At 53.5% G+C, this 23,631-nt stretch overlaps 1 long non-coding RNA gene across 2 annotated transcripts; it reads left to right on the top strand.

Annotated features, from left to right (window-relative positions):
- Positions 1-8: 8 nt before the first annotated feature.
- Positions 9-21,135, top strand: LOC141583594 (uncharacterized). 2 transcript variants are annotated; one of them, XR_012516257.1, is made up of 3 exons: positions 9-351; positions 2,738-2,895; positions 19,778-21,135. It is a non-coding gene; the product is annotated as an uncharacterized LOC141583594 (long non-coding RNA). The 2 variants fall into 2 exon arrangements; XR_012516258.1 differs by lacking the exon at positions 19,778-21,135 and adding an exon at positions 3,496-12,752.
- Positions 21,136-23,631: the final 2,496 nt, after the last annotated feature.

A 23,631-nucleotide genomic window follows, 5' to 3' on the forward strand; every position in this document is an offset into this window, starting at 1 on the left:
CCGCCCCGCCCACTGCGGGCGGGGAGTGGGCGGGGATCTAAGGCCCGACCCCGCCCCCCAGGGCGACAGGGAAGCCGAGCCCGTCGTCCCCCCGCGCGGTGCGCCCGCCCGGCCGGCGCCCTCTCAGAGGCGCGTTCCGGCTGCGGTCCCGCCCTCCAGCCCGTGCGATTGGGCCGCTCCGGGGGTGTGCTGGAGGGGCGGGGCGCGAGCGGGGGAGCCGCGGCAGTGGTACGGTCCATCTGCGGGGTTTCCGATCCCCGCCCGCAGCCGGCTCCCGGCGGTTCAAGTTTCTGCGCCCGAAGGACGCGGCCTTGGCCAATCCCAGGGCTACAGGGCGCTTTTAAAATGCAGGTACGGCTGCGGGGAGGGGGACGGTGGGAAAGGTAGGGCCGGGCTTCCCTTAAAGGCGACGCGCGGAAATGGCAGTCGAGCCCCCTCCCCGGCCCGCGTCCCCCGCCCTCCTCCCTCTCCCCAGATAAACAAATACCCACGATCTGGGCGACGGCGCCCCTTCTCCCTCCCGGGGGCACCAGAGTTCAGGGCAGCCTGAGACACCGCGAACAATAGGACTGTGACTCGGGGGTCGCTCTCCCCGGCGGCAGGACGGCTCTTTGTCCCCTTCCCTGCCCCCAGGCTCCTCCGCCCCGGTCTCCACCCGGGTCCCCTGCCGGAGCGCGCGGCGGGGCTGTGTCTCCACTCACAGCCCAGGACTGAGCCGACCTCCGGCGTCCTCGCCCCGACAGGGCCAGGGCCTTGCCAGCCGCGTCCCGCAGCGCGGTCCGTACTCTCTGCCCCGATGGAGCTAGGGCTCCGGGAACCTCCCCCTGCCCGGAGCGGCGCTTGGAGCCCCACTCCCCCTCCTCCCACTCGACCGCTAAGTCCCTGGGATTCGGGAGATAATCTGCGATTCGCGAGGTGGAAACCACTGGGAAGGGTGGGAAGGTCTCCCACTCGGACCTGAAAGCCGGGTTCCGGGGGCGCCGAGCCGACCTCAGAACTCCCTCCCCACCGGCGGCCTCGCCGGACCCCCGGGCTTCCCACTGCCTGTAAGTCTGTGTTGTTTTCCTCTGGTCCCCAAAGCGCTTTTACGGCGCGTCTGCCGCCAGCGGGCTGAGGGGGTGTCCCTCCCCCGGAACCTGCAACGAGATCAAACCCGCGCACGCGACAGTGAGCGGCCCACGGCCTGGAGCGCGCGCCCGCGCAGCAGCTGATGCCCCATTTACAGTTGCTAAGCCGTTCATTCAGCTGTGTACTCGACGCCTACTCGCCGCCGGGCCTGCTTCGGCCCCGGGGGATTCTGCAGGGCTCGGGACAGCAAAGGCCCCTGCCCTCTGCGGGGAACTTGGCGTCCTGGGAGCAGGAGGGGGAGAAGACAGACGAACTAGATCACGAGGAGACTGCCCTATGTGTTGTGCGGGGAATTCAGTCGAACCGCTGCCACAGAAAGCATAATCAGTTACGTTAGATCCAGCGGTCAGGGAGGGATTCAGAAGGCACATCTAAGCTGAAGTCTGATTGGGAAGGTATAAAGATAAGGGGAAGGGGAAGCCAGGTGGCGGGAACAGCCAGTGCAAGGCCCTAAGGCTGACCTGTTAGGGTCCTGTTCCAGCGGGCCCTTGGGGCTGGGGGTGGGCCAGGGAAGAGGCGTGAGAGATGAGGTCAGAGGTCATAAGGGCCAGATCATGATTCCAAGGCTTGCTGAGGAGGCAGTGGGGGTTTTAGCAGAGAAGCAACATGACCTGGTTTATCTTTTTTTTTTTTTTTTTTTTTTTTGGAGATGGAGTCTTGCTCTGTCCCCAGGCTGGAGTGCAATGGCAAGGTCTCCACTCACTGCAACCTCTGCCTCCTGGGTTCAAACGATTCTCCTGCCTCAGCCTTCCCAGTAGCTGGGACTACAGGTGCCCACTACCATGCCTGGCTAATTTTTAGTAGAGATGGGGTTTCACCATACTGGCCAGGCTGGTATCTTTTTTTTTTTTTTTTTTTTTTTTTTTTTTTTTTTTTTGAGACGGAGTTTCACTCTTGTTACCCAGGCTGGAGTGCAATGGCGCGATCTCGGCTCACCGCAACCTCCGCCTCCTGGGTTCAAGCAATTCTCCTGCCTCAGCCTCCTGAGTAGCTGGGATTACAGGCACGTGCCACCATGCCCAGCTAATTTTTTTGTATTTTTAGTAGAGACGGGGTTTCACCATGTTGACCAGGATGGTCTCGATCTCTCGACCTCGTGATCCACCCGCCTCAGCCTCCCAAAGTGCTGGGATTACAGGCGTGAGCCACCGCGCCCGGCTCAGGATGGTATCTTAACTCCTGACATTGTGATCCTCCTGCCTCGGCCTCCCAAAGTAGTGGGATTACAGGCATGAGCCACCACACCCGGCCTGGTCTGCCTTTTAAGAGGCTCACACTGGCTCATTCGTGGAGAAGAGATGGGGGGACTATATAGAGAGGTCCAGATTCAGTATCTCGTCTCTCACCTGCTCTACACTCGCCCCTCTCCATACAGATGGTCAGGAGAGGGTGGTGGGGAGAGGATGGGCAGAGCACAGCTTCCAGGGTTAAACCCAGAGGTGCTGAGGGTCTCCCAGGCTCTGCCAAAGTGAACCAGTCCCTGAGGGGAGGGGACATCCTCCCCACTGAGGCACTGCTCTGCTGGCCCAGCACAGCTCAGTTTGGGTTTAGAAACGGAAGGACTTTCAGCTTCTGCGGTGGGGAGCTGAGGGTCTGTCTTTATCTCCAGGAAGCCAGATTAACTTCAAGGAGCTCCTTGCAGGCCCCCTGCAGAATGAAACCTGTACGCAGAGTTGCTCCTGGGAGATCGAAGGGTAAAACGCTGAGTACACCAAAGGAAAAACCCACCGGCTCACCAGGAAAGTTGCTGAGACAGCAATGTGCTTGGTGAGAAGCCCCTCCCCATCCGTGCTTGGCCCCAGGTGGTTCCTGGAGCTTCTTATCTCTGCCCCCTGATCCTCCAGGGCTGGCAGCTTCCGCTGAACTTCCAAGAAAAAAACGAAGCCTCTATCTAGATGGGGTTTGTTTGCATCATGTACAGGCTGTGTGAACCAAGGACCAAGATTCCCCTGTGGAGTCTTGATAGCTTTGCTCACATCCTCAGGGTAGAACAAAGACAAGGTGCTAGTGGTGGTGTCACTGGGTGGCTTAATGGGGGTCTCTCTGCTTCCCACACCTGGGCTGGGAATTCTTGGGCAGAACAGCATAGGACAGAGGCGAGAGGCCCAGGGCTGAAACAGGGTCCTGAAGGCAAAGGGGCTCCCTAGGCCAGAGCCCCATCCCTGAGGGCTCATATCTCAGCGTCCAGCAGTGGGTGCCACGTCCCCTATGGCACTCAGCCCAGCAGAACCAGGATCCCCAAATCCCAAAATATCATGTGACTGCCTTGTGTTTTGTTGTTGTTGTTGTTGTTTTGTTTCTTGTTTTTTTTTTGTTTGTTTGTTTTTTGGGTTTTTTGTTTTGTTTTGTTTTTTGTTTTTGAGACAGGATCTCACTCTGTCTCTCTGGCTAGAGTGCAGTGGCACAATCTGGCTCAACCTCCAGGCCCAAGAGATCCTCTCGCCTCAGCCTCCTGAGTAACTGGGAGCACCACTATGCCTGGCTAATTTCCGCCCCCCCCCCCCACCCGCCGTAGAGACAGGATCTGTTTCCCAGGCTGGTCTCAAACTCCTGGGGGGAACAAGTGATCCAATCCTCCTGCCTCAATGACTTTACATTTTAAGCCCCTTGGTCATGACAACTCTGCTTTGTTATGAAAACAGTAAAAGCAAATCATGGTGCTCTGACACAGTCATACTCTATATGCGCAGGAAAAGTCATTGTGAGTCTTTTAAAAAATAAAGGTGCCTCACCAACATTCCCCCCACGCCCCTTTTTAAAGAATCTCCCAAGATGTGTGTGTTCATTTAGAGCCACATGCATTTGTGAGAGCCAGCTGGGGCTGAGACCAGGTATGCTAACACGTGGTAGATGCTAACACGTGGTAGACAAAATACTCCAAAGCCTAGGGTCCGTAGGGGGCTGCTGGTGCAAGCTGGTGACAAGCAGAGTGTGCCCCCCACTTTCAGCGGGAATAGGCTTCTTTATTATTTTATTTGGCTGGGGCTCTGAGCTCCAACCCCAGAGGCGGTACCATTTGGTGTTTGCTGAGTGAATGTCAGACCTCTCAGTGTATGACAGATTGAGTTTGAGGCCTTCATTTTGAAGGTGAGGAAAACAGAGCCCCAGAAGGGAGATGCCTGGCCCAAGATCACTTTCATTCATTAGCTCACTGAACATAGACGAAATCTATGAATATATATGCATTTATGCACAAACGCATTTAAATTGGCATGTATATACGCATTGCAATGCATTGTGGTAAGTATTGCAAACGAGAATGTGCAGGAACACATCATTACAGAGTTTCTCAGGCACTGGGAGTAGCTCCCTAGAGGAGCTGAATCTTGAAGGAGTTTGTCATATTGTGGGTGGGGAGGACGCGCCAGGTGGAGTAAACAGTACAAGCAAAGGCTAGAGGTGAGCAGGGGAAGGGTGTGGAGAGACGCAGTCACACATCTGGGGTGTCCAGGAGGGAACAGCAGGGTAGGGTAAGTCAGGAAGAGGCTGAGCGATGGAGCTGGGTGGAGAAGGGGGTCGTAAGCCTCAGAAGGAAGCTGGGCCTTTCCCTGGGGGCTCTGATAGCTAACAATAATAGCGATGACAACAACAATGACCAGCACCACCTGCCACTTATCCTGGACCCAGTAAATGCCAAGGATTCTAACCTGCCCTCTTGGGAGGGTTATAATATACCCGTGTAAAGTGTCATTAGCCCTTCGAGGATTGAATGTGGGTTCTTGTCGGCTTGGTTGTTTGCCCCCACAAAGCTCAGGTCACTGGGCGTGAACTTACAGGCAGTGTTCAGAGGCTTGTGGACACTCACGGACTCTGGTGTGGCCAACAGTGTTTGGTGGTAGCTGAATCTGTTTTGGGACAGTGAGGGGATAGCAGCTGGGCACATCTGGGCCAGACTATGAGGTATCATCCTGAAAGGCTACCCGGCAGCAAGAAGCCAACGTCCACTGAAAAGTGGTTAAGTGTCACTAATATGGACAGCATTGACTGCACCCTTTCTAGGTACCCAGCATGTGCTAGAGTTTCACAGATGGTCTCACTGAATCCTCACTGATGCGGTAAGAACCCTCTATTCCCATTTTACAGAGTAGGAAACTGAGGCTCACACAGGCTAAGTCACTTGCCCAAGGTCACATGGCTAGCAAGTGGCTGAACCCGGATTTGAACCCAGGACCATCTGAGCTCAGGAGCATACCTGACCCCATAGACTACTCTCTCCCTTACCTCAGTTTCCCTTCTCAAGGAGGAGGAATGGAAGGGATGCTCTGTGATGTCTCTACTGCTGTGACTCTGGTTCTGTGACGCTGGGTGTCTCAAGGTGCTTAAACCCATTTCCTGCCACATTTCCACATTATGACCAAGCCTCAGTGGCTCTGGCGCCTCTGGATGGCACCTGTGGTCAGAGCTTTCCGGCTCTTTCTGCTGATAGATCACTGCATGTCATTACCTCAGTCTCCCGGCAACTCCATCACTGTCTTGCTGGGTGACCCTAGACTAGTCCTTTACCCTCTCAGAGCCCCAGTTTTCTCATCCAAGCCTTCCTTGACAAAGCTAGTGTGAAGCACCTGGCAGAGCTCATGCAAAGTTCCGGGGAAGGGAGCCGTGCTTCCTCTCCCATCCACTGCACCAGGACTCTTCCCATGAGGATATTTATACCCATTTTCCAGAGGCAAACACTGAGGTCCAGTGAAACAGGATTGTCCAGGAAACCCCATGCTTGCCCCTGGCAGACTGGGCTACAAAGGATTCTGAGTATGGCCCTGGGCTGCCACCTTCTTCCTTTTCAGGTGGGTCCAGCCCAGAATATAGGGATACTCAAGAACACAGACTTGAGTGGTCATGTGTCTCAACTCCCACATTTATAGTGGGGAGACTACATGAAGCTGGGACTACCAGTTTGCCTAGATGTTGGGCCTCTGGGAGCAGCAGTGAGAGGGCGAGGGGAGGATGGGTTCCTTCACTGCCACAGTTAACCCGTGTTCCTTTCTGGAGCTCAGGAATTCTGCCCTGCACAGGACGGCTGCCTAGAACCGCTGATGTTACAGGGCCCCGGGTGAAGCCGAAGCCCAAAGGGCCTCACATGTTGGCAAAAAGCCTCAAGTATAAGCTGATGGCAGTGGGGAGCCACAGGAAGGCTTAGAGCAGAGGAGAGATCTGGCCGGACTTGCGTGTGATTAGAGAGCATCCAACAGGAGGTTTCAGGGGACGGTCCACTGAGGCCAGCAGACAGCGAGAAGGCTTTGAAGCCAGGCAGGCCAGAGCCAAGTGGGAATAGAAATAAAGAGACGGATGGGGGCTGTCAGCATCTGAACCACTCCCTTTCCATGACTTCCCAGCCAGAGCCATGGAAATTCTCCCCCTCCCGCTTCAGCTGCCGACATCTCCTCACACCATCACCTGATGGAGCAAGCCAAGAGGGAGCCTCAACATGCAGGGGAAACTGAGTCAGGGGAGTTCTTCACAGGGCTGGCTATCACTTCAATGCACTTAATATTACTGTTACGATGAACTGGTTCATATTACAAAGAACACTGAGAAACATATGCCTGGGAGCCCACTGCCCAGACTAAAGAATCACTACTTCTGCTTTTGATGCTCCTGCAGTCCCTCCTGGTCACAGGTCCTGGCCTTCCCTGACCCCAGGGTATCCAGGAATCTCAATGATGTGTTGGTAATTCCTGCGCTTTCAGCTTACCATATTTCTCCCTTATAAAATAGTGTTTGGACAGGGCATGGTGGTTCACGCCTGTAATCCCAGCACTTTAGGAGGCCAAGGTAGGTAGATTACTTGAGGTCAGGAGTTTGAGGCCAGCCTGGCCAACATAGCAAAACCCCCATCTCCACCAGAAATACAAAAATGAGCTGAGTGTGGTGGCAGGTACCTGTAATCCCAGCTACTCAGGAGGCTGAGGCAGGAGAGTGGGTTGAACCTGGGAGGCAGAGGTTGCAGTGAGCAGAGATCACACCACTGCACTCCAGCCTGGATGACAGAGCAAGAGTCCATCTCAAAAAAAAAAAAAAAAAAAAAGATAATGTGTCCGTGCACAGTGGCTCACACCTGTAATCCCAGCACTTTGGGAGGCCAAGGTGGGAGGATCATGAGGTCAAGAGATGGAGACCATCCTGGTCAACATGGTGAAACCCTGTCGCTACTAAAAATACGAAAATTAGCTGGGCGTGGTGGCACGAGCCTGGAATCCCAGCTACTCAGGAGGCTGAGGCAGGAGAACCACTCGAACCCGGGAGGTGGAAGTTGCAGTAAGCCAAGATTGCACCACTGCACTCCAACCTGGTGACAAAGCAAGACACCATCTCAAAAAAAAAAAGAAGCGGGGGTGGGGGGAAGATAATGTTTGATTTTGCATGCTTTGAACTCTGTCTTAGGGCATGATACTTCATGTGTTCATTTGCAGTATGCTTCTGCACTCACTGGGCTGGCACATGTAGCTGGAGTTCATTCATTTTCATAGGCCTCTAGCAAGATTGCTCACCCTCAGCATGGTTGTGAGGGGCTGTCCTGTGCACTGCAGGGTGTCCACCAGCAGCCCTGGCGTGCACCCATTCCATGGAAGTAGCACTCCTACCCCCATGTTTAAAAACTAAAAATATTTTCATACATGACGAATTGCACTTGGCTAAGAAACATTGCACGCATATTTTACCTTTACTTTTCTCCTGTTGAAGGACATTTGTTTGGTGATGTCTGAGGTTGTCACTCTGGTTGGCAAAGTTGCTTGTACTTTCCTTAACCAGCTTTGTCTTTCTTTTCTTTCTTTCTTTTTTTTTGAGATGGGGTCTCGCTCCCCCAGGCTGGAGTGCAATGGCATGGTCTCAGCTCATTGCAACCTCCGCCTCCCAGGTTCAAGCAATTGTCCTCCCTCAGCCTCCTGAGTAGCTGGGATTACAGGTGTGTGCCAACACACCCAGCTAATTTTTGTATTTTTATAGAGATGGGGTTTCACCCTGTTGGCCAGGCTGATCTTGAACTCCTGACCTCAGGTGATCCGCCCACCTCGGCCTCCCAAAGTGCTGGGATTACAGGTGTGAGCCACCGCACCTGGCCTGCTTTGTCTTTCTTGAGGCTCTGTATGAGTTCATTCTCACCTGCTGTGAAGAAATACCAACACTGGATAATTTACAAAAGAAAAAGATTTGATTGACTCAGTTCCACATCGTGGGGAAGCCTCAGAAAACTTAACAGTTACAGTGGCAGGAGAGAGAACAAGAGCCCAGCGAGGGGGAGAGCCCCTTAGAAAACCATCAGATCTCGTGAGAACTCACTAACTATAAGGGAAGCCACCCCTATGATTCAACTACCTCCACCTTGCCCACCCTTGATACGTGGGGATTACTACAATTCAAGGTGAGATGAGGCGGGACAGCCAGATCATATCAGGCTCTCAGAGCACAAGAGAAGCCCAGGCCAAATTTCATACTGGAGTTGCCCCAAGCATTAGGAAGAAAAACCAGAAGAAGAGGAAGCAGCACAGCAGCTTTACTCACGGGATTTAATTGAAGTGTTTGTATTAATCAAAGTGATGCTTTCACACGTACACAAATACAATGCAACATGATTTATGCTACTTATAAGATAATTACGGGGTTTACGTCAAGTGACAAGTTCCAGGCCCCAGACACATGGTCTTTCTTCTAGCCCAGCTGTGTGCTTCTGAAACTTGCTCCATTGTGCTGGGAGTGGGGAGGCTCAAGCCCACGAGTGATGTGGGGGTGTTTCTGCCTCCTCCCCAGCTGTGCACTCCTGGAGGATTAAGCCTCATTTTCCTCTGGGACCCTCAGTGCCTGGCCCCAGGGGTGCCCTAGGACATCCTGCAACTGCCCCCTCTGGATGAGGTACCTCCAGCACCCCCGGCCCCCAGCCTCTGAATGGCATGCATGGTACTGCCCTAGGCCTGAGGCCTACAACCCAGAACCACCCCACCTGGCCCTGCCCTGCCCTGCCCTGCCCACCACAGAGATCTGAGACCAATCTCCTCCGGTGCCTGAATATTTCATGTAGTGAGGGTGGAATGAGTCGCAAAGACCTTAATTGTTAATGTGGCTTCTGCTGGCTGCAGGCCCGGCCCTCCCAGCCCACTCCTGTGTGATACAACAGCAGTAAAAGTAATTTCTTGTGCACCCCAGGCCTTTTCATGACCTGCCCTGGGTGAGGCTGGACTGAGATGGAGTTGTCCCAGGAGCCTCATGTGGCCAGAGAGAAGTGGTGACATGAGTAACTATAGCAACCAGACCAGGACGCCCACTGTTCCCCCATGCCAAACTTCTTTTTGTTTTTTAGTTGTTTTTTTCTTTTAAATAAGCCTTATAATTTTATCTTTGAAACTCCATGCATGTGGGTTTTTAAAATTTTATTTTAGACAGAGTCTCACTCTGTCACCCAGGCTGGCGTGCAGTGAAGCCATCTCAACTCACTACAGCATCAACCTCCTGGGCTCAAGCAGTTCTCCCACTTCAGCCTCCTGAATATCTAGGACTGCAGGTGCACAACCCCATACCCAGCTAATTTTTATATTTTTTGTAGAGGCTGGTCTGGAACTCCTGGGCTCAAGCAATCCGCCACCTCAGTCTCCCCAAGTGCTGGGATTATAGGTGTGAGCCACCTCACCAAGCCGGAATGTGTTTTTAAATTTAAGGTTCTAGGCCAGGCACAGTGATTCACACCTGTAATCCCGGCACTTGGAGAGGCTGAGGTGGGCAGATCACTTGAGGTCAGGAGTTCGAGACCAGCCTGGCTAACATGGTGAAACCCCATCTCTACTAGAAATACAAAAAAATTAGCTGGGCGCGGTGGTGCAAGCCTATAATCCCAGCTACCTCCAGAGGCTGAGGCAGGAGAATCACTTGAACCCAAGAGCGGGAGGTTGCAGTGAGCCAAGATCATACCATTGCATTCCAGCCTGGGTGACAGAGCGAGACTCCATCTCAAAAATAAACAAATAAATAAAATTTAAAGTTCCCAGCATAGAGCCTGGGATGTTTGTTCAATGAATAAATGATGAAGGAGGAAGCTGAGTTAAGTAGAAAAACCCCTTACCACACAGTGAGGTGGGAGGGGCCGTTCTCCTTGGGGAAGGACTGAGTCCTTGAGTGCGCCAGAGCCCAGAGTATTCCTGAGCGTCTAAAAACTGAACTGAAGAGCCAAGCCTTCTCTCAAGAGCAGCTTGCCCAGCTCAGCCCCAACCCCAGGACACAGAACTCTGCCACGAGGAAGCTCCATCTCAGCACCCTGGACTCACAGAACCCCTGTGGGCAAATCAAGGCCCAAGAGGCAGCTGGTCAGGCTCTCGGAGCAAGGGCAGCAGGTCAGCCCCAGGGCTCTCAGACCCAGCCACCCTTAGAATCACCAGGAAGTGTGTGAAATGCAGATGCTCGGGTCCCACCCCCGACCAAGCCCATCAGAATCTCGGGAGACGGTGATTTAGCAACCAGAGCTGCTCTGGGCTACATGAGGTACATGTTTGCTGGCATCAGGCTGAGCTAGAAGGAGACACCCCTCTTGCTGTGGGGCACACCCCTCCCCAAGTATCTGACATAGAGATCTTTCTCTAAGGTTATCCAGATTCCCCAGATAATCCTCAGATGTGCTACTTGGAATACATATATCTAGTGACGGGGAAGGGGACTGACTAGGGTTTCCGGAGTTCAGGATAGTGTTCGCTTAATGCCCCGATTTTTTGCCCCATATCTAATGGGATAAAATGAAAGGAAAGAAAGTAATGAAGATATAAAATCCAACAATTCTCTGGGACTCATGGACACAAGTCTCCCAATAAAAAAGGCCAGCAGACAAGTGAAAAAAAAGACCATATTTGGCACATGATTGCAAAACTTCACAACACCAGGGGTGAGAAAATCCTCAAACCATGCTGGGTAGAGTGCAGAGAAAGGAACCAGAATAATGTTGACATTCTCAACAGCAAGTCCAGAAACTAGAAGGTCATGGAGCAATGTCTCAACATTCTGAAGGAAAACTATTTTAGTACTGATGCAGTCCAGTGGGAGGGTAGAGTGAGACATTTTCCAATTTAAAAAAATGAAAAATTATTTTCCAGACATCCTTTCTCTAAAATTAGGACTTAAACCAAGAAATAAGACATGAAGGCCGGGCGTGGTGGCTCAAACCTGTAATACCAGCACTTTGGGAGGCCAAAGGTGGTGGATTGCTTGAGCTCAGGAGTTCAAGACCAGCCTGGGCAACATGGGGAAACCCATCTCTACAAATAATTTAAAAATTAAGCTGGGTGCAGTGGCTCATATCTGTAATCGCAGCATTTTGGGAGGCTGAGGCAGGTGGATCACAAGGTCATGGGTTCGAGACCAGCCTGACCAACATGGTGAAACCCCGTTTCTTAAAATAAAATTAAAAAATTTGGCCAGGCCTGATGCATGCCAGTGGTCCCAGCTACTCGGGAGGCTGAGGTGAGAGGATCACTTTAGCCTGGGAGGTTGAAACCACAGTGAGCTGTGATTGCACCACTGCACCCAGTGCCTGGGTGACAGAGTGAGACCCTGTGTCAGAAGGAAAGAAAAGAAAAGAAAGGAAGAAGACAGAGAGAGGGGAAAGGGAGAAAGGAAAAGAAGGAAGGAAGGGAGGGAGGGAGGAAGAGAGGGAGGGAGAAAGAAAGAAAAGAAAAGAGGCCGGGCACAGCGGCTCACGCCTGTAATTCCAGCACTTTGGGAGGCCGAGGCAGGAGTTCAAGACCAGCCTGGCCAACATGGCGAAATCCCATCCCTACTAAAAATACAAAAAATTAGCTGGGCTTGGTGGTGCACTCCTGTAATCCTGGCTACTTGGAAGGCTGAGGCAGGAGAATTGCTTAAACCTGTGAGGCAGAGGTTGCAGTGAGCCAAGATTGTGCCACTGCACTCTAGCCTGGGCTACAGAGAGAGACTCCATCTCAAAAAAAAAAAGGGAGAGAGAGAAAAGAAACAAGACATGAGATTCAGACAACAGGGAAAGGGAAGCCCAGGGTGAGGGCTTCGAAGACAGAAGCAATCAATGCAGATGGAACGGGAGGCTCCCAGAGGAGCTGCCCAAGCTCCTGGATTCCCTGGGGGGCTTAGCTGTTTGGAGAGGAGTATTAGAGCTCTGTAAAACTTTGGTGAAAAGCCCAGAAAAAAAAACTAGCAAGGAGGCAATTATTAATCCCCAGGGAAACCCAGAAGTCGTACAAGGAAGGAAATCCAATCATAGTCTGTAGCAGGGCTCAGCCGGCCATAATGTTTATATAGAGTCACATGCTGCTTCATCACATTTCGGTCAGGGTCACATACACCACGGTGGTCCCATCAGAGACTATTGTGTTCTTACTGTACTTTTACTATGTTTAGACACACAAATTCTTGCCATTGTGTTACAGTTTCCTACAATATTCAGTACAGGCACATGCTGTACAGATTTGTAGCCTAGCAGCAATAGGCTAGACCATCTGGCCTGGGTGCATAGGGGGCTATCCCCTCTAGGATAGTACGCTCCGTGACAAGGACAACATTACCTGATGATGCATTTCCCAGACCATATCCCTGTGGTTAAGTGACACACGACTGTAACATGTCAACAATACTAATTTCACCAAAAATTCTGATGTAGCCACATTGGGAGGATGGGAGAGGAGATCTGTGGGGGGAGGGAGGGGTGGGGACGTAAGTGGCCTGAAGCTTCCTGTCTGTAAGAGAAAGGCAAGCGAGAGTGTCTCAAGTCAATAAAGAACAGGACAAGTGTGCTGTTTTCAAATATAGAGAAAAGTTGCCTTTGGGAAGTAGGAATTGGGTGGAGAAAGAGAAGGCAGGGACTTTTTTTCCCTCTCTCTCTCTTTCTCTCTGTGTGTGTGTGTGTGTGTGTGTGTGTGTGTCTGTGTCTGTGTTTTTAATAAGCCTTATAGTTTTATGTTTGAAACTCTATGCATGTGTTTTGAAATTTAAAAAAAAAAAAAAAAGCCTAGCATTGAACCTCTCTTTGCAACAATGGAAGCTAGAGGGCCACAGCACAATCAACTGCCTTTAAAATCTGGGGGAAAAGGATTTCCTGCCTGATTGCAGGTCCCCAGGAAGGATCAACCTTGCAAACCTTGCACAAATGCAGGGCCTCAAAATGCAATTTAAGTTTAAATAGACCATAACGACTGTGCACCTTCTAGGAAGCTTTGGTTGCAAATGCTGCCATGCGAGATGAGAACAACCAGGGAGTGGGCAATCGCCCAGGAGGAAGGATCCTTCCAGGGGCAGGGGGGACAGAAACGTAGCACCAGAGCAGAAGATGGGGAGCTTAGGGCAAAAGGGAGTAGATCGCAGACTGTCAGGGCATTTGACAGGAGCAGCACTCGGTTTCCAGTAGATCAGATGAAAAATTAAGAAGAGACACATGATACCTTGCAAGTTACAAACAGATGCATTCACTCCAGGGCATACGCAAATAAAACTGTGCAAGAAACTGCCACTGACCACTTCCTTTCACGGAATAACATTTACGCAATCATCATCATAAAACCCTTGACCAGCTGTTAACTTAGAAATGCATAAAGCCCTCTAGAGAGGCTGAGGGAGGGGAGGCGGCAGTGGGAGGGTTTCAGAGAGCTGAAGCCTCATCTGTCACCATGAGAAAGGAACAGAAATGTCTAGAACTGAAAAATCAAGAAATAGCAACGTAAACATCTTATGAGAAATGTGGAGACTGCAAAGCCAGAAAGAACAACTAAATGTGGAAACGGGTTGCTCTGGGGAGTGGGAAAAGGAGGAGGAAACAGGCAACCATCTCATTTCCTTGCAGGCATCTTCGTGTTACTGGATTGTGTTTACCCTAAGTGCCTGCATTATTTTATTTACAATATAAACATAATTTATTAAAATAGTGATAACCTAGCTCTGGGCTGTGGCATGTGAAACACGTAAGGAAGGTCAGGAATGTTCCCTGCTGGGAGCCCCCAGAGCAGACCCTCATCAGCAACCCTCCAGGCCCGGCCGCCCTGCTGGAGAAGGAAGCCTGGTCAGCCCGGTTCCCCAGTCATTTCCAGTTTGCAAAGCACTCTCTGGGCTCTTCCCTCCTCCCATCCTTCCAACAAGCCTGCAAGGTGGGCAAGGATGACTGTGCCCATTTTACCTACAGAAGCTGGGGCTCGGGCATGTGTTGGGGGTCTGTAGCAGATATATCCCACGGCAGGTATGCCAGTGAAGGCAGGCAGAGGACACAAGAGCAAGAGACAGGCAGTCCCAGCTGGAATTTCAGAGCAGGGAGGTACCCTGCCTGGTCCAGGGGCTCCGAGCAGGGTGGCTGCAAACCCTTCCCTTGACTGTACAACGTGTTCTTAGTCACACATCCTACCCTCAGTGTCTGTCAGAGGGAGCCCTTCTCCAAGCAGGTGGGGGTGCCCTGGAGAGGGGACACCACTAGCTACCAAAGAGGAAGGGCTGGCACCAATGGGGGCTGCACAAAGACTACACATCTTTGGAATCCCAGAACTCTGTCCTGGACGCCCACAGGAGAGCTAGTCTGGGAGGTGGCCAGGCTGCCTAGCGGACCATGGAAGGTCCACCTGGGCTGAGGAGCACTGAACTGGTCTGATCCTAGAGAACACTTGGAGATACTGAGGCCCGTTAGGAGGGACTCACCCAAGGAGTGAAACGCCCAGCTCCCCCACGGACCCCACACTTAGGTCTCTTTGCCTCATGGTCACCAGGAGGTAACTGAGCTTTGGCTTCCAAGTCCCCGCTGTAGCCTGATGTTCCTAAAGCCTCCATCTCCAGCCCTGACCTGTGCAAACAGCCACTGCCTGACATCCACGCTGGCCTCACTCCCACCCCCAGCTGAAAACCTAACAGTGTCAGCAGGGCCTCTGCCTGACTTTTCCCTCTTTCTCCAAGATTCTCTGGAACTCATCTCAGCTGCTTCCTTCAGGTGCCTCCCCTTCATGGGGTCCTTCCCAATGCCTAGGCCATGTGGGCACAGAGCAGGGACTAAGACACCCGAGGAACACTGCTGGCTCTTGGGGACCCAGGGAGGAAAGGATTGGGGGGGTGCTAGCACATCTAGTGTAGGGGGCTGGCCACGTGTACCTCTCCTCTCCAAAGAGGCCGGTGCAGGCCCCGGCTGGGCAGGGGAGCATGGAGAAGCCCTGCAGAAACCTCCTGCCAGGACTGGGCACAGCTCTGGGTACTGGTATGTACTCAAAGCAGCCTGTGTGGGCTGGAGACAGGGGCTGTGTCATTTGTAATTGGTAGCAGAGCCTCACCGAGCCTCACCATGATCTCACTATCCCTCCCAGCACCCTGGGGGCCAGCCCTGGTGCTGGGGCCATTTTACAGATGCACAACTAAGACAGAGTTTAAATAAATGCATCCTTGAAGCGGCATTGTAAGCAGGGTTTCTCACACCTGCGTGACGAAGACTCAGTGGGACTCTTGCTTGCCAGGTCCCCTGCCTAGAGATTGGAGCCACCCGCTCTGAGTTCTGGAACTGCTGTTTGCCAGTATCAGGGTGCGGGTCAGGCTGGGACGTCCAGGACCCCCAGAGAGCTAAGCCAGGACCTCCCAGCCCCCGTCCCCCATCCTCCCTATTTGCCCAATTTCACAACCAGGTGATATTCAGCTCAGCCGTGGTGCGCGGCTGCTCCCGCTGTTGGGCACGGTTCTATTATACAGAACTCCTATGGGGACGTGTTTGTGCACAGCTTTGCTTTCCTGTTGGATTGTTTCCTTGGGACAAGTTCCCAGAAGTGGGATTCCCAAGTGGAAGGAGGGATATTTTCCCATCCCTGATCCACATTCTTAACAGAGGCTGGCCCCAGGATGAGGATCCGGCCTTTCTCTGGCTTCAAGGAGGGGCAGCAGGCAATCACTGCCTGGCACTTCCGGAGGAAAATGACAGCCCTGTCCCCTTCCTGTAAGAGCTAATTACGGCTGGATGCGTTCCGGCTGTCAGGGCAGTGAGGGCCCAGGTGACTCAATGCCATCTTTCTGAGACCCGCCTGGATTGCTCAGCCAGCCGGTGATGGATTTTTCTCTGTGGAGATCACAGGAAACAAGAAAAGTGTTCCTCAGCTCCCCAGGGAGGCAGGTCTGTCAGCAGTTTTGGGAAAGGAGGCCTTGAAACCCAGTGGCAGATAATCCCTCTGCCCTTCCAGATAACAAAGGGCTTCTGGCCTCTGGCCCCTCCAACCTGCTGGACAGGAACCTCCCCTCTACCCCCACCCCCAGCCCTGACCTGGGCCTCTTACAGGGAGTAACCTCCCCCTTCTTCCTCCCCACCCCCCCACTACATCCAGGTCAGGGCCCCCCCCCATCCACCCGTTGAGGGGCACAGGAGGAGGGGTGCCCAGGCTCCTCTTCAAGGAAGCCCCTCCCTCTCCCCAGGCATCAGCCCTTCCTAGCTATCACCACTCAGGTGGGGGAGGGGGTCAGGAGGAGTGAGTGAAGGAGGGGCAGGGGGCATTGTGAGAGAGTGACTTGTGGGCAGTGGCCTCCCCCTTCCCACAGGAAGGAAGGGCTCTGGGCAGCTGCCTGGGCACAAGGGCCACTCGCCCTCTGCCTGCAGAATATAGCAGGGTCAGGCCTCTGGGCAGGGCTCATCTCTGGAGCACTCTGGTCTGTTTTCTCTGGTGACACTCTCTGAAGGAGTAGTGGAAGTCAGACCTGGAGGTCGACCCTGCCACTGCCACCAGCTCGCTTCCCCATGAGGCTGCTGATTCTCCAAAGGCAGGACTGGGGTCTGCCTTGTCCCAGGCTCAAGGTAGTGAGTTCCCTGTCCCTGGAGATGAACAAGCTAAGAGAACATGAGCATCTGGCAGAGGTATAGAGGAAGTGTTTACTGTGAGTACCCACCTTAGGTCACCAGCTGACCACGACTTGCCTGCTCTTTATGTCATACCCACTTTATTTTTTTCTTTTTTTGAGACAGGGTCTTGTTCTGTCACCCAGACTGAAATGCAGTGGTGCAACCTCAGCTCACTGTAATCTTGACCTCCCTGGCTCAAGCCAACCTCCCACCTCAGCTTCTCAAGTAGCTGGGACTACCATGCCTGGCTGAGTTTTGTATTTTTTGTAGAGATGGGGTCTCACTATGTTGCTCAGGCTAGTCTTGAACTCCTGGGCTCAAACGATAGTTCACTGCAGGCATAGAAGCCACCCTCTGTCCTCACCACCCCACTGCAGCTGTTCAGCTGGTGATGGCCCTCTCTGGTCTTGAGGCAACTGGGATGTCTGTTCCTGGGTGGGACAGGGTTTTTTTTTTGTTGTTGTTGTTGTTTTTTGAGACTGAGCTTTGCTCTTGTTGCCCAGGCTGGAGTGCAATGGTGCATCTCGGCTCACTACCAACCTCCACCTCCCGGGTCCAAGTGGTTCGCCTGCTTCAGCCTCCCAAGTAGCTGGGATTACAGGCATGTGCCACCATGCCAGGCTAATTTTGCATTTTTAGTGGAGTCGGGGTTTCTCCATGTTGGTGAGGTTGGTCTTGAACTCCCGACCTCAGGTGATTTGCCCGCCCCGGCCTCCCACAGCGCTGGGATCACAGGTGTGAGCCGCCACACCCTGCCGGCTTTTATGCGGGTTACAGCAACCCCAGCTGTTGTGACTGGGCACAGGAGCCTCACAGTCATGCTGGCTTAGCGCCATCTTGGTGCAGGAGCACTGGCTGTCTCCTCTCGAGGACTCCTCCAGGTCAGGACACCAATCCAGGACCCGCTGACCACAGATGCTTTTAGAGAAGCTTCTGTGGGCAGGCCTGGCAAACAGATCTCTCCATCTCAGCCTCAGAGGATTCACTTTTTTTTTTTTTTTTTTTGAAACAAAGTCTTGCTCTGCCGCCCAGGCTGGAGTGCAGTGGCGTGATCTCAGCTCTCTGCAACCTCTGCCTCCTGGGTCCAAGCGATTCTCCTCCCAGGTAGCTGGGATTACAGGCATGTAGCACCATGCCTGGCTAATTTTTTGAATTTTTAGTAGAGACGGGGTTTCACTGTGTTAACCAGGATGGTCTCAATCCCTGACCTCATGATCCATCCGCCTCAGCCTCCCGAAGTGCTGGGATTACAGGCATGAGCCATTGTGTCTGGCCTGCGAATTCACTTTTTAAACACAATTCCGGAGGCAAGGGGAAAAAAAGACCTTGCCATCAGCTTGTCAGTTTAGTTTGTGCAATTGACCTTTTGCACCTGAAGGCAGGCTATTCTCGTTCTCCCTGTTCAGTTCCCTTCTGCTGGTTTCAGTTTCTGTTTCCACCTGCTGAGGTTTCTGGAAATGTGTAATGTTCTCATGGGACATTGCCATTGGCGCATCTGATAAACTCTAATGGCTCCATCCAGACTTGATTGAAACAGGCAGGAATAAAGGTAGAGACCCGTGGCCCATGCTTAGAGACCCTTTAATTCTAGGTTGCACTGATTTACAGAGCGTTGCCCCTGGGTGCTCTGTCCAGGGAGTCATGGCCTCTCATTGCCCTGCTCTCCAGCCTGCAATTTCCATTCTGCCCAAATGACAGCATGAAGAGCTTGCTCCTCAGACAACTGTCACTGTCACATGGCTGTGTGACATGGTGCTTTCTTTGGCACTGAAACCCTGTCCTTCTTCCTCACCTGACTGACTCATGCCAGGACACAGGTTTGTGAAGCTCTTTCCCATGCTCCCCCAAACTGTCGGGCCCCCACCAAACCCCAGAGTCCACAATCATGGTAGCAACGTACTGGGCTGGCCCTGTCTGCCTGCCTGCTTGGCCACAGCTTCCACCAGGGGGTCCTGTGTTCCCCACACCCAAGCCAGGGTGGACCCCCTGCAGAGGCAGCACTGTGCTGTTGAAAGAGCCCAGGCCCGGGGTCAGCCAGGTTTGGGCAAATGGTTGAACCTCTCTGAGCCCCACCTTCCTCGTTTGTAAAATGGGGATGGTCACCACATTACAGGGTGGTAGTGAGGATCACAGGCCAAGAGCATAAAGCACTCAGCATGCTGTGGACTGAATGAATGAGCTTCCATCGCCGTCATCAATTTCACAGCCTACCTGGGAGGAAGACAGAGACAGCGCTAAGTGTGGGAAACAAGACCCATGTGCTGTGGAACTGCCAGGAAGGGCAGCGATTCTGACTGGGGAGCTGGGAAGGCGTCACTGCAGAGACGCGTGCGCTGAGCCTGAAAGGGGGTGCCCATTCCTCTAGGCAGCAGAGCTGGGGAAGAGCATCCTAGGAAGAAAGCCATGCAGGCCCATGCTAAGTTCCCCACAGCCCCGCCAGCACCAGCTTTTGTCCTTTTATTGGTGTGTGTGATTCAGTAGAAGTGTAATGGTGCCTGGGAGCTGCCTGCAACTTTGAATACCTGTTACCCTTTAAGGCTGGCTCTGAGAGAACCCCAATTCCTTAAGGTATGAGTCCAGGGAAAGGACTCTCCATTAGCATGAGATTACAAAATGAACTCAGCCCAGGAGTATTTGGGTGAGTTTTGGGAAGTGGCACGGTTGAGATGACAATAGACACTTTTTTTTTTTTTTGAGGCAGGGTCTCGCTCTGTCCCCCAGGTTGGAGTGCAGTGGTACAGTGACAGCTCACTGTAGCCTCAACCTCCGGGGCTCAAGTGATCCTCCCGCCTCAGCCTCCCAAGTAGTTGGGATTACAAAAGTGCACCACCACACCTGGCTGATTTTATGTTGGTCTGTTTTTTGTAGAGACAGGATCTTGCTATGTTGCCCAGGCTGGTCTCTAACTCCTGATCTCAAGCGACCCTCCAGCCCCAGCCTTCCCAAGTGCTGAGATGACAGGTGTGAACCACCACACCCGGCCCTGATAGACACCCTTGAAGGAAGAGGAGGCAGAGACCCCTGCCTGCAGCAGGCAGCACCAGACTCCCCTCCAGAAGCTGCTGCTCCTGAGATTTGAGGAGCTCAGGGAGGTTTTCCTAGCGGGCGCCCCAAGGCCAGCCCGACGAGCTGCCTAGGTGTCTCATCCCCCTTCTGGAGACAAGGGCCTCTATTAAAATGTAAATATTTTGTCTAGAAGAGGGAACACTTTGCTTTGTTTTTGAGGGGAAAGGAAGATGGAAACTTACTTTACTTGAGTACCTACTATGTGCCAAGCATGAAATGGGCACCTCTCACATTGCCTTTGAGTCCTCAAGGCAGCCGGCCCAGGCGGGGGAGCTACTCACCCCTGCAGGTGAGAGAATGGAAACTCTGAAGGGCCTGAGGTCTGAGGAGCGCTTGGCAGACCAGGATGGGAACCAGAGCTGACTCTCCACCCTCACTCCCGCCGCAGCGCTCGGCGGCTTCTCCTCCTCCCTGGCTGTGGCTCCCTCGAGTGTGACATGACCTACTGCAGGGTTTTGGGGCACTGGGGCCTGGGTTCGGGAGCAGACCTGCTGGCAACCAGCATTGTGGCCTGAGCAGTCATGTCGCGTCTCTGGTGTGTCCTCATCTGTGGATGGGTCGGCAGCAGCACTGACCCCGCGGGGTTATGGTGGGGACAGAAGGAGCCACAAAGGCCACGACACAGACCCAAGCCAGGGCTCAGGAAGGGGCAAGACTGCGTCGTCTTTTTACCAACTCCCACGTGGTCAGGCATTTACAGCCCCAGCTCCCAACCCAGGCATACCCCACCCCTTCCCCGACCTTGACAGCAGCAGAAGTGGGATCCACCTCCCTGTCCCCCATCCTGGGATCTGAGGATGTGAGGACAGAGCAGGCAGCGGCCCAAGCAGTTGGCCTGCGAGTGAGCGTGCGTTTGTTCGTGGGGCCTAGCGACCCCTGCAGGCCACTGACGCCTCCTGCCCCTCCGCTCACCACTCACAGCAACTGTGATTCCCCAGTCTCTTCCCCAGGATCCTCCTTCAGGGAACCACACAGTGGCCAAATTCAGAAGCCCTACTTGAATCACTGCCCTTTTGCCCTCTCCAAGGCCGGAAGCAAGCCCTTGCCTGCAGCATGCCTCAGTCACCCCGTCTGTAAAGTGGGCAACCCATCAAATTCCCATCTCCCTGAGAGTCATCTGGAGAAGTAATGAGTGTGTGACCTCATGAAAATTGCACAGTGCTTGCCATGCAACGTGGGTAAGCCACTGCCCAGGGCTGTCATTACAGGAGGTGAAACAGTGCGTGGGCTGATTACTGACGAGCGGTGCAGCCACAGGGAGCTTTCATCATGGGTTCCCTCAGGAGGCCAGGTGGGCCAGCTCTGAACACACACAGTGCTGCGGGGCCTGCCTTCCTGTGGCTGCCGCTTAGGCACCAACCCAGGCCGGGGTGGCCAGAACCCCACCTGAGCAGCCCCGTGAGCAGCCCCTGAGGCAGGCGGGAACCAAGGCATCTGAGCAACCTCCTCTGATCTGCAGAGAAGGAAGCTAGGGTGTAGCAGGGGCAAGTCACTGGCCTAAGGTCCCACAGCCAAGGGGTGGCTGGGAGGTGCAGCCAGGTCTGCCTGGCACAGAGTCTGATCTCCTGACCACGACGCCAAGCTGGTTATTATGGTCACCACAATAGAATACTGATAATAGTCGTCGTAATTATGAATATTGTGGAGGGCTGTTCTCCAGGCAGACAGGTCTGGGTTGCTGTGTCACCGGGGCCTGGTGGCTGACCAGTGTCCACAACGAGGCAGGTCCTGTCCAGACTCGCGCTAGGAGAATGCTGGGGATGGCAGGCTGAGCCTACCCTGCAGCCTGGGGCCTCACCCCACCCTCCATCCAGTGCTGGGCATGGGCGGCCTCTCCAATGCCCATCTGCCCCAGAGGCCTCTGGTGATGGATAGAGTGGAGATTCACAGATGTGAACATTAAACATTCAACCAGAGGCACTCACCACTTCTGTCAAACAGTACCCCATGCCAGCCAAGAACTTTTAGTTTCAAAGGCTCCTGCACGGACCCAGGGCCCAGACTGCCAGAGCTGAAGCCCGGTGCTTGTGCCCACTCCTCGCATGAAAGTGGGCTGCCCACTTTACAGACGGCGTGACTGAGGCATGCAGCAAGTAAGACTCCCCACAAGTTGCTCTGTTTCCCCATCTGCATAACAGTGCAAAATTCAAAGTCATTGTGAGAATTAAGTGAGCCACACCTGAGTCTGCCCATATCCATGCTCAAGGAACCTCTGCACTGTTATCCCTTCAGGTGGGCGCAGCCAGAGGAGCGGCCGGCCTGATGCTGGAGGAGTCACCAAGAGATGGCTGAGACTGACTTTGACCCTACAAGAGTGGGTGGCCTCTCGGGTAGTAAAAGTGTGGCTGCTGCGGCCGAGACATTCCTGTGACCCCAGCAGGCATTTGCTGTGGGCTGGTGAAACCAGAGAGCTTGCTAGCTGTGGGGATACAGGGCTGTGTGTGTGTGTGTGTGTGTGTGTGTGTGTGTGTGTGTGTGTGTGTCTGCATGTGATCCCAGGGCTCTGAGGCTGCAGGGAGCCTGCCAAACAGGTTCCCAGCTTTCCTGCGCCCATCAGGATTCCAGCTGCATCTTGTTCTGCCCTGTCCTGCCAGCCCGGACTGTGGGGAGGATGTGGAAACCGTCCGGACTGTTCCTGGCCTGCAGGACACAGCCCATCCAGCTACCCCCACTCTGGGATCGGAGGCCAAGGCCACAGTCTGGCGATCAGGGAGTCCAGTGCCTGGGTCAGCCCCAAGCTGGCCCTGTGAGCTCCCAACAGGATGAGTGCCCAGACTGCGGTTTGCCTGAAAGGGGTGGCTCTGTAGGCACAGGCCTGAGAAGGGCCAGGTAATTTCTTTCTGCTGTCTGAGGCAGTATTCCAGGTCCTGGGCATCTGGGGCATGGCCAGGATTCCTCTCTCCCTGATGTCTGCCCTGCACCTAGGTGACACAACACAGGGCTCAGGGGCTAGCCTGCTGGGCCTGCAGGCTCCTCTGCACTCCCCTCTTCTGGCTCACTGAATCTGCTCCTCCCTGCAGATCCTGATGCAGGGCTTATCCCTGGGGGGATATTGGGGCAGTGAGGAAGGGAGTGATATGTCACTGAATGGCTCAGGATAGGGAGAGCACCAGGGACTGTGTGTGACATGGAGTTAGTGCTAACCAGGACACTTGAGCCTGAGTCTGTCAGAGCCCAGAGCCAGAGCTCTCACTCATAATGCCATACCACCTCTTTCATCCATCCATCTATGCATCCATCCATCCACCCACCCACCCATCCATTCATCCACCTATCTGTCCCTCTCTCCATTCATTACTCTTCTATCTTCCCATCCATCCATCCACCCACACATCCATCCATCTACCCACACATCCATCCATCCATCCATCCATCCATCCACTCACCCACCTACCTTCCCATTCATCCATCCAGCTTTCTGCCCCTCTATGCATCCACCTACTCTTTCATCTTCCCATCCATCTATCCATCCATCTGCCTTTCCATCCATCCATCCATCCATCCATCCATCCATCCATTCATCCATCCATCCAACCATCCATCCATCCATCCATCCATCCATCCATCCATTCATCCATCCATCCAACCATCCATCCATCTGTTCATTGATCTGCCCGTCTATCTGCCCATCCATCTGTCCATCTATCCATCTGCCC

The sequence above is a fragment of the Saimiri boliviensis genome, chromosome 2, assembly GCF_048565385.1.
Source record: "Saimiri boliviensis isolate mSaiBol1 chromosome 2, mSaiBol1.pri, whole genome shotgun sequence".
NCBI lineage: Eukaryota > Metazoa > Chordata > Mammalia > Primates > Cebidae > Saimiri > Saimiri boliviensis.